The sequence below is a fragment of the Larus michahellis genome, chromosome 12, assembly GCF_964199755.1.
Source record: "Larus michahellis chromosome 12, bLarMic1.1, whole genome shotgun sequence".
Taxonomy (NCBI): Eukaryota; Metazoa; Chordata; class Aves; order Charadriiformes; family Laridae; genus Larus; species Larus michahellis.
This window is the reverse complement of record NC_133907.1, coordinates 14,778,518-14,785,552: the sequence shown is the minus strand read 5'-3', so window position 1 is coordinate 14,785,552 and position 7,035 is coordinate 14,778,518. Positions and strand designations below refer to the sequence as shown.

Here is a 7,035-nt window from a genome sequence, read left to right as displayed (position 1 = left end):
TTGGGTAGGTGAAATGAGATGCTCGATGGAGTTACCCAATGGTACACCTCTCTTTTGGAATCCCTTTAAGCTTTTCTGACAACATTTTGGTGCCCATGGGCTCGTGAAACAGGTCTGGTTCACAGGAATTGCATCCAAGGCATGTGAGAACCACGACCGGCCCCAAATCCTCACTTCAACATACAGACACCGACCCCGTCCTCTTTTCCCGCAACACTCAGTCACTTAATGGAGAGAAAATGCGAGAACGGACACTTCACCAAAAGCAGAGATGTGTTTTAGCACACTAAGTGGGATCCTCCGTCATCCCACTCTTCACGCCTCGCTGGCTGGGTACCAGCACCAGGCAGGAACGCACAGATGGCTCACGCCACCCATGTGGACCAATAGCGATATTGGAATATCGGCTATTCCACACAAATTATTCAGGAATAATTCCCCGATGGGGTGGAAAAAAAAAAAAAAGAATTCCCAACCACATTTGTGAATTAGAGAAATTCTTAATAATTGATAAACCGAAGAATTTCACTATTAGCTTCAGCATAACAACAAGAAAGATGGGGAAAATGCAGCAGTAAGTGATTCGCTGTGATTTTTTTCCTCCTGTTTAATTACTTGACTGCTGTAAAAACTCAACCAAGTTTCAAAGGTAGCTCAAATTCCCCCATCACTAGACAGCACACAGCCCTTCCCATCTTGTGAACTTCCAGACAGCTGGGCTGAGCAGCTTTCCTTTAAACCCACCTAAGTTAAAGACAAACAATTTAGGCCCATTGATCTGTAGCTGCGGAGCCTCCTGTTTAAACTTGGGGAGATGGAAGAAGCATAAAGCTAGTGCATAGGATTTTCTTTGCATTGCTTAGATTAAAGGACCTCAGGATGAGTGTTTTGTGTGATGATCAAAAGATTTAACACACTCTGCACCTGTCACAGGTACGAGCTCAATTCCGTATAGATAAAAACAGAGTGGAGCTGGCATAGCATGAGAGACTTACAGGAAAGGATGTGCAGGGAGTATATTTAAAGCAGGCTGCATGAATATAGGATTAAATGTTAGTATCATATGATAAAATGCTAATTTTGCTTAATTAGGCCATTCCTAGCATAGAGCTCCTGTTGATCAGAGCACTCCCTACCAGATAAGGAGGGTGATAAGGAATTGTCTTCATAGAGATATGAGAGATTTTCTAAATACTGATATGGAAAAAAAAAAAACCAAACAGTAAATGGCTGCATAGATTAATGCCGTTGGCACTAAGGCTCCGTGGCCTGACTAGGATGGAGTAAACGGAAAACTCTCTCTAATTCTCTCATCTCAATTTGCTGTTTTACTCTTCCTCCAGAGGCTCTGACTTGCCCTCCACTTAAACCAGTCCTAACATCAGACTGGAAATCTGGAGGCCGCTGGGACATGAGCAGCACGGACGTGCACTCCCCAGGACTGGCGTTGAAATGCATTTCCGTGGGCAGAGATGCTATTTCATGAGAGCTGAACTCAGCTGGAGCGATTGCCATGTTCCTCGAGGATCTTTTTTTGCAGCTTTTCCCAAATTAAAGAGACTCCTGCCCCCAAGTCCCCCCCTCCCACAGCCTGAGCGGCTCTCTGCTGCTCGGGTTTTCCCCCTGTTGCATCTGAAACAAGCCTCAAGCTGCGAGATCATCCATGGAAAGGGGAGAGAGGACCCTGAGCAAAGGGTGCTGCTGGCGGAAGGGGAAGGGAGAGCTCAGCGACGCGCAGCCCCGTGCACCGGCCCCGCTCTGCCGTCGCCAGTCCTGCCGCACAGTTTCCGCTGCCATCTGCCAGGGTCTGGCTGGAATCGGCACAGCCGGAGCCCAAAATTTTCCCATCCCAGGGAAAAAAACTTGCAAGCTGCAAGATGAGAAGTCAACTTCTCCAAAACCGAATCCTTTGTTAAGCAATCTTCTAACGCTAAATTTACATTTCTACATGCTCACGGCAAGTTAAAAATAAATAAATTAAGTATAACAATTAGGCAATTAAACAATGCCCAGATAAAGATGGAAACCGGCAGGATGCCAAGGAACAGGCAGTTGGGTGATGCTAATTTTGTGATACATTGCATTTGATACTATTTCTTTCTCATTACACATGTCATATCAGTCTCACTGGCCTGTCATATCCCCGGCCCCCGTTTGCATCAAAAGGCACTAAGGCAGAGGAGGAGGAGGAGACGACAAGGAGACGTGGTGCAGGTGCAGTGCCTTGTTCTCACACCATGGCCAGTGTTTTGCTTTTCCGTTCAAGGACACTAAAATCAGCTCCAAAGTTTTTGTTTTTGTTTCTCTAAGAATTACCTCCTGAACTTCCAAATCCTTCACTGGACATAAAACGCATCTTAAAAAACAGGGAGGTTTAAGCAGGAAAGTGCGGAAAGGGGCTGCGTCGGACACAGGCATGAAGCAGAGGTCTCAGGCTGTGACATCCCATGGAGCAGGCACTGCAGATGTGCTTCTCCTGCTTTCACCCGCATGGACCATGCCGTACCGTTACCACGCTGTGCACAAGCACCCCATTGCTGTGGGGGAGTCACAGGGACCTGGAGACGATGCCCACATTCAGATTTTCAAATTATCCAAGTTATCCAAACCAGTTATCCAAAAGTCAATGTTAGCCAAAGAGTTATCCAAACCAAGTTATCTAAAAGAGTAAATGGCTTAGTGATACCTTTTGGAAAAACCCAGCGTCAGCCTTGGAGGAGCTTGTAGATACTTAGCAGTTTGACTTTTTGATTAGAGACCTGAACTGCCTTGGATAACCAAATAGTTTGCTCTGAACGTAGCTTGTCCTTCCACACCATTTGCAAACCTGTGCCTAAATCCCCTCTGCCAAACAGTCATCCTTTGAACTCTGCTTTATATGCCCGTTGTGATCATCGCTGGTTGCACCGAGCCAGCCTGGCACAGAAGGGGTGGTTCTCTATAAACTTCAAGAAAGGGATCAAAGCCACAGCACCTTTCTCACCCCATGTGAGGGCTGTTGCTCACCCCATGTGAGGGCTGTTCCCCACCCAGGGGTAAGAACGACCTAAGGGCAACATCTGTCCATATCAGCACACGCCGATCCCTTCCCTGCAGCAGCCAAGGATGTAATTTCTGGTCCCAGGCTGTGGACCCTTGTTCAAGAGCTGGCTGAGCCATAACCCGTTGCAGCGAGCAGGTTTCCTTGTCCTGATTTCAGCAAGTGCTTCACTGAAGAAACAAATTTCAAGCAGAAATTCTGCCTCTGGTCGGCAGCTGATGCACAACTCCGACTTAACGGCGTTTGACAATCTGATCAATGTGTCCAAGAGAAATCTCTCTTTAAACCTCTCCAGTGGCCAGATAAATGATCTGAGGTCTAGCCCTCTGCGAAAGCATCCCTCCTTCCCAACAAGTGCCGTTCAGAGGTGACACAGGAACAGCCACCGCTCTGCCCAGCCGCCCCAAGCACCCCAGCACGGCGTGGAGCTGGCTGGAAGGCAGGTACCACGGGTAGCCCTCGCACGTCACCGGGAAATAAAGCCATCCCGATGCTGAGCTTGGAAAGGGTTATTCTTCATAGAGGAAAAAGAATATTTAAGACTCCAAAACTTCCTTTGACAGGGTTGTCTTTTAATTACCCTGTGGAATGATAAAATCCCTGCACTGAAAATGTGTCTTTACAAATCTCTAGCTGGAGTAATTAGTCCCGTGCCTGGCTCTCCTGAGAGATTATTGCTGCCTTCTTTTCAGATTACTTACCCAAATAGAAGTGGAATCATTGCTATGTTTGACAGTGAGATATAAAATATCAGATAAAGCTGTTAAAATACTGCTTCACACGCTGCGTTTCTGCAGAGTAAGGCAGCATCTGCTCTCCCGGTATCAGCCGCGGAGCCGAGCAGAAAATTCACAGCTGAGGGCTGAGACGATGAATCTCACTTCTTTTTTTGTTCCTGGTCATTCCTGGAAAGATCCTAGTAATCAAGAATTTAGTCGTTATTCAAATTACTCAAATAGCATTGTTCACGGCTTGTGTCCATTTTAGGGCCTGAATGTGCTCATGGGGTTTTAGGTCTGGTGAGTCCCCTGCTATGGACCGAAGAACTCAGCGGAAATAAGTGATAAAGGAAAAGTTATTCAGTGGTAGCACTGAACCCTGAAAAATCCCAGTCTTGTAACACCGTGCAGATGCATTAGGTGGACACCTCTGTAAAAGCATCTCCCTTTATGTAGAGTTACTTACAGGGGTCCAAAAGGTAGCTAGAGTCCCTCCTCTTATATACTTACTGGTATGAGCTCAGAAGGAAGTTTCTCATTAGACATGGCATCGATCTGCAGTGAAATTTCCCTTAAAGAAGCTACGGTTGCTATTTATTACTTTCTGGGGGAAAAAAATCTTTCTCTGCGAATTAAAGCGCTCGCTACGTTATGTCAAGCTGTTAAGTACACAGTGTGCAACAAATGCATTACTGACAATCCTCATCAGCTGCCAAGCTGTTGTACGGCTCACACCCCGGGTATTTCATTCTTTTCTTACCCACAGGACAAATTCATCCCCCTGCGTGAGTATTCCACAGCCCTGGTGTAACTGATGTCCCAGTTGCAGGGGCAGCAGCTCCATCAGGGAAGCAGCATCCCAGCCTTGCCTCCTTGATAGTCTGTTCCTCGCCATCTCAAATAAATGTTTTTGTGCAATTCTCACTCCTTATGAGGCAGATTTAGCGTCTTGCTGATTTCTAATGGAGCCCAGCCTTGCAATGGAGCCAACCCCGGGTCACCAGAGAGGTGAAGAGAGCTCAGGCAACCTAACTAGGATGAGGAACCACCAACTATCCTGTCCTTGGGGAAATGAAAACCATCCTAACACCTTCCAAGAATGAACTTTATGGGTCAGAAGTATGCTCTGAAGGTCTATAGTCCAGCCTATACTCTCCAGTAGGTCCAGCTGCAGCAAGTTCTTCAGGGCCTTGTTCAGTTGAGTTTTGAATATCTCCAGGAACAGAGACCCCACAGTTTCCCTGAGCCCCAGTTCCAGTGTTTCAGCACCACGTGGTGACAAAGTTATTCTTCATAACCACGGAGAACTTCCCTTGCTCCAGCTGGTGCATCTTGTCCCTTCATTGTGTGCCTCCGGGACGAACCTGGCCCTATTTTCCGTGTACTTTCTCACCAGGCAACAATGACATCTTCCCTTTGCCTCATCCTCAACATGAGGAAAAACTTCTTTACTTTGAGGGTGCCAGAGCACTGGAGCAGGCTACTCAGAGAGGTTGTGGAGTCTCTTTCTCTGGAGATATTCAAAACCCCCCTGGATGCATTCCTGTCCAGCCTGCTCTGGGTGACCCTGCTTTGTCAGATGGTTGGAGCTAGATGATCTCCAGAGGTCCCTTCCAAGCCCTGCCAGTCTGTGATTCTGTGATTCTCTCTGGGGTGCAGACCCAGCTCTATCCCTCAGCCTCCCTTTTTCTGTCCCGTGCTCCAGCCCTGGCCACCTTGGTAGCCTGCGCTGGATCTGCTCCAGCAGATCAGCATCTTCCTTGTCCGACGGAGCCCAAAAACAGGCACAATATGAAATAGAGCTGGCTTCCCACACCGGGAGTCGAACCCGGGCTGCCTGGGTGAAAACCAGGAATCCTGACCGCTAGACCATGTGGGACCACGGCTGCCTCTGCCATCTGCTCGCCATGGACCTACAGGGACAGCTAGTCCTGCTCCTGGGCTCACCCACGGATAGCCATCCTCACCATCACCCCATCCTTCTCTTTCCTGGGGCATCCCACAGCCTGGAGGGGCTTCTCCAGCAGCAGAGCTCCTGTGATGAACTAGATGAACTAGATGATCTCGAAGGTCCCTTCCAACTCAAACCGTTCTATGATTCTACGAAACACAGTGATGTAAAAAAGGCAACAGCCCAAGCTCCTTAATCCATCTGGGGCTCTGCTGGGACTCTCCTGCAGCTCCATTCCACAGCTTATAGTGGGACAAGCAGAGTCCACGCAAGCCCAGTCCCACAGGAGTATTACTGCATGAAGCACCCCTGGATCGCAGCCCCAGGCACCTGCCCCTGCACCCATCGCCTCAGGGATGCTGCTGTGGAGCCGAAGGCAAGGTCACACACTGGGCCATGCAGCGTTATTAACGATAATTGGTGGCCGAGCATTGCAGGAGCTAATTCCAACCAGCATAAAGGCAAATGCACGAGCTGCTTCCCCTTTATTTCCTTTGATTACACTTTTTTTGTTTTTGCATGATTCCCTACAGTAAGTAGCTGATAATTAACAGAGGATGAATAACATTTCTGCCACTCTGCGTATTAAGTTTTCTCACAACAAATGAAAACATAATTGCCATTACACGGCACCCTTATCTGAGGAAACACGCAGCAGTTGGGATGATGGAGATTTACTGATAGGCACACACTTCTGCAGCTACTTAGAGATGAAAACAAAACGCTTGTGGCTGAGGGGCTGGAGCTGCTCGGCACGCTGAACTGTCTCCCCGCAGCACCTCCCAGCAGTCCTCTCCACCATGGGCCCACCACCAGGACCTCAGGAGATAGCTCACCAGGCTCTGCAGTAGAAAGGCTTCTGTGAAGCAAAGGACAGAATGAGGACGCCTAGAAAGGGATGCGTAGGACATGGTCCCTCCTTCCCCTGACCAGGGAAACCTCAAGAACTGAGGGGGGGAGGCAGGTCTGAATGGTTTACCGGGAACCTCTCCATACCTCTGAATTGTCATGGCAGCCAAGATGGATGGAGTAGCCACAAAGGCTGATTAAGTGCTGACACTTCCCAGGGTAACGATGTCTGTCTAATGAGCCAGAGGTCCTTGTTCAAAGCCATGGGGCTGCACGGTCACCATTGGGCTCTCCACAAGGCCGGGGATTTCCAGAGCAATATTAACGCCCTGTCTCCTGTACACAACCAGCAGCTCACTGGGGACACTGAGAAGGCATGACTGGAAAATATTTGTTCTCCCAACAGAATATTTTTAGTTATCAGGAAAAAGCAATAGCTAAAAAACCTAGGCATTAACCCCATAAGTTTGACTAAT

At 48.2% G+C, this 7,035-nt stretch overlaps 1 non-coding gene across 1 annotated transcript; it reads right to left on the bottom strand.

The window, feature by feature from the left end:
- Positions 1 to 5,566: 5,566 nt before the first annotated feature.
- Positions 5,567 to 5,638, bottom strand: TRNAE-UUC (transfer RNA glutamic acid (anticodon UUC)). Its single transcript has one exon. It is a non-coding gene; the product is annotated as a tRNA-Glu (tRNA).
- Positions 5,639 to 7,035: the final 1,397 nt, after the last annotated feature.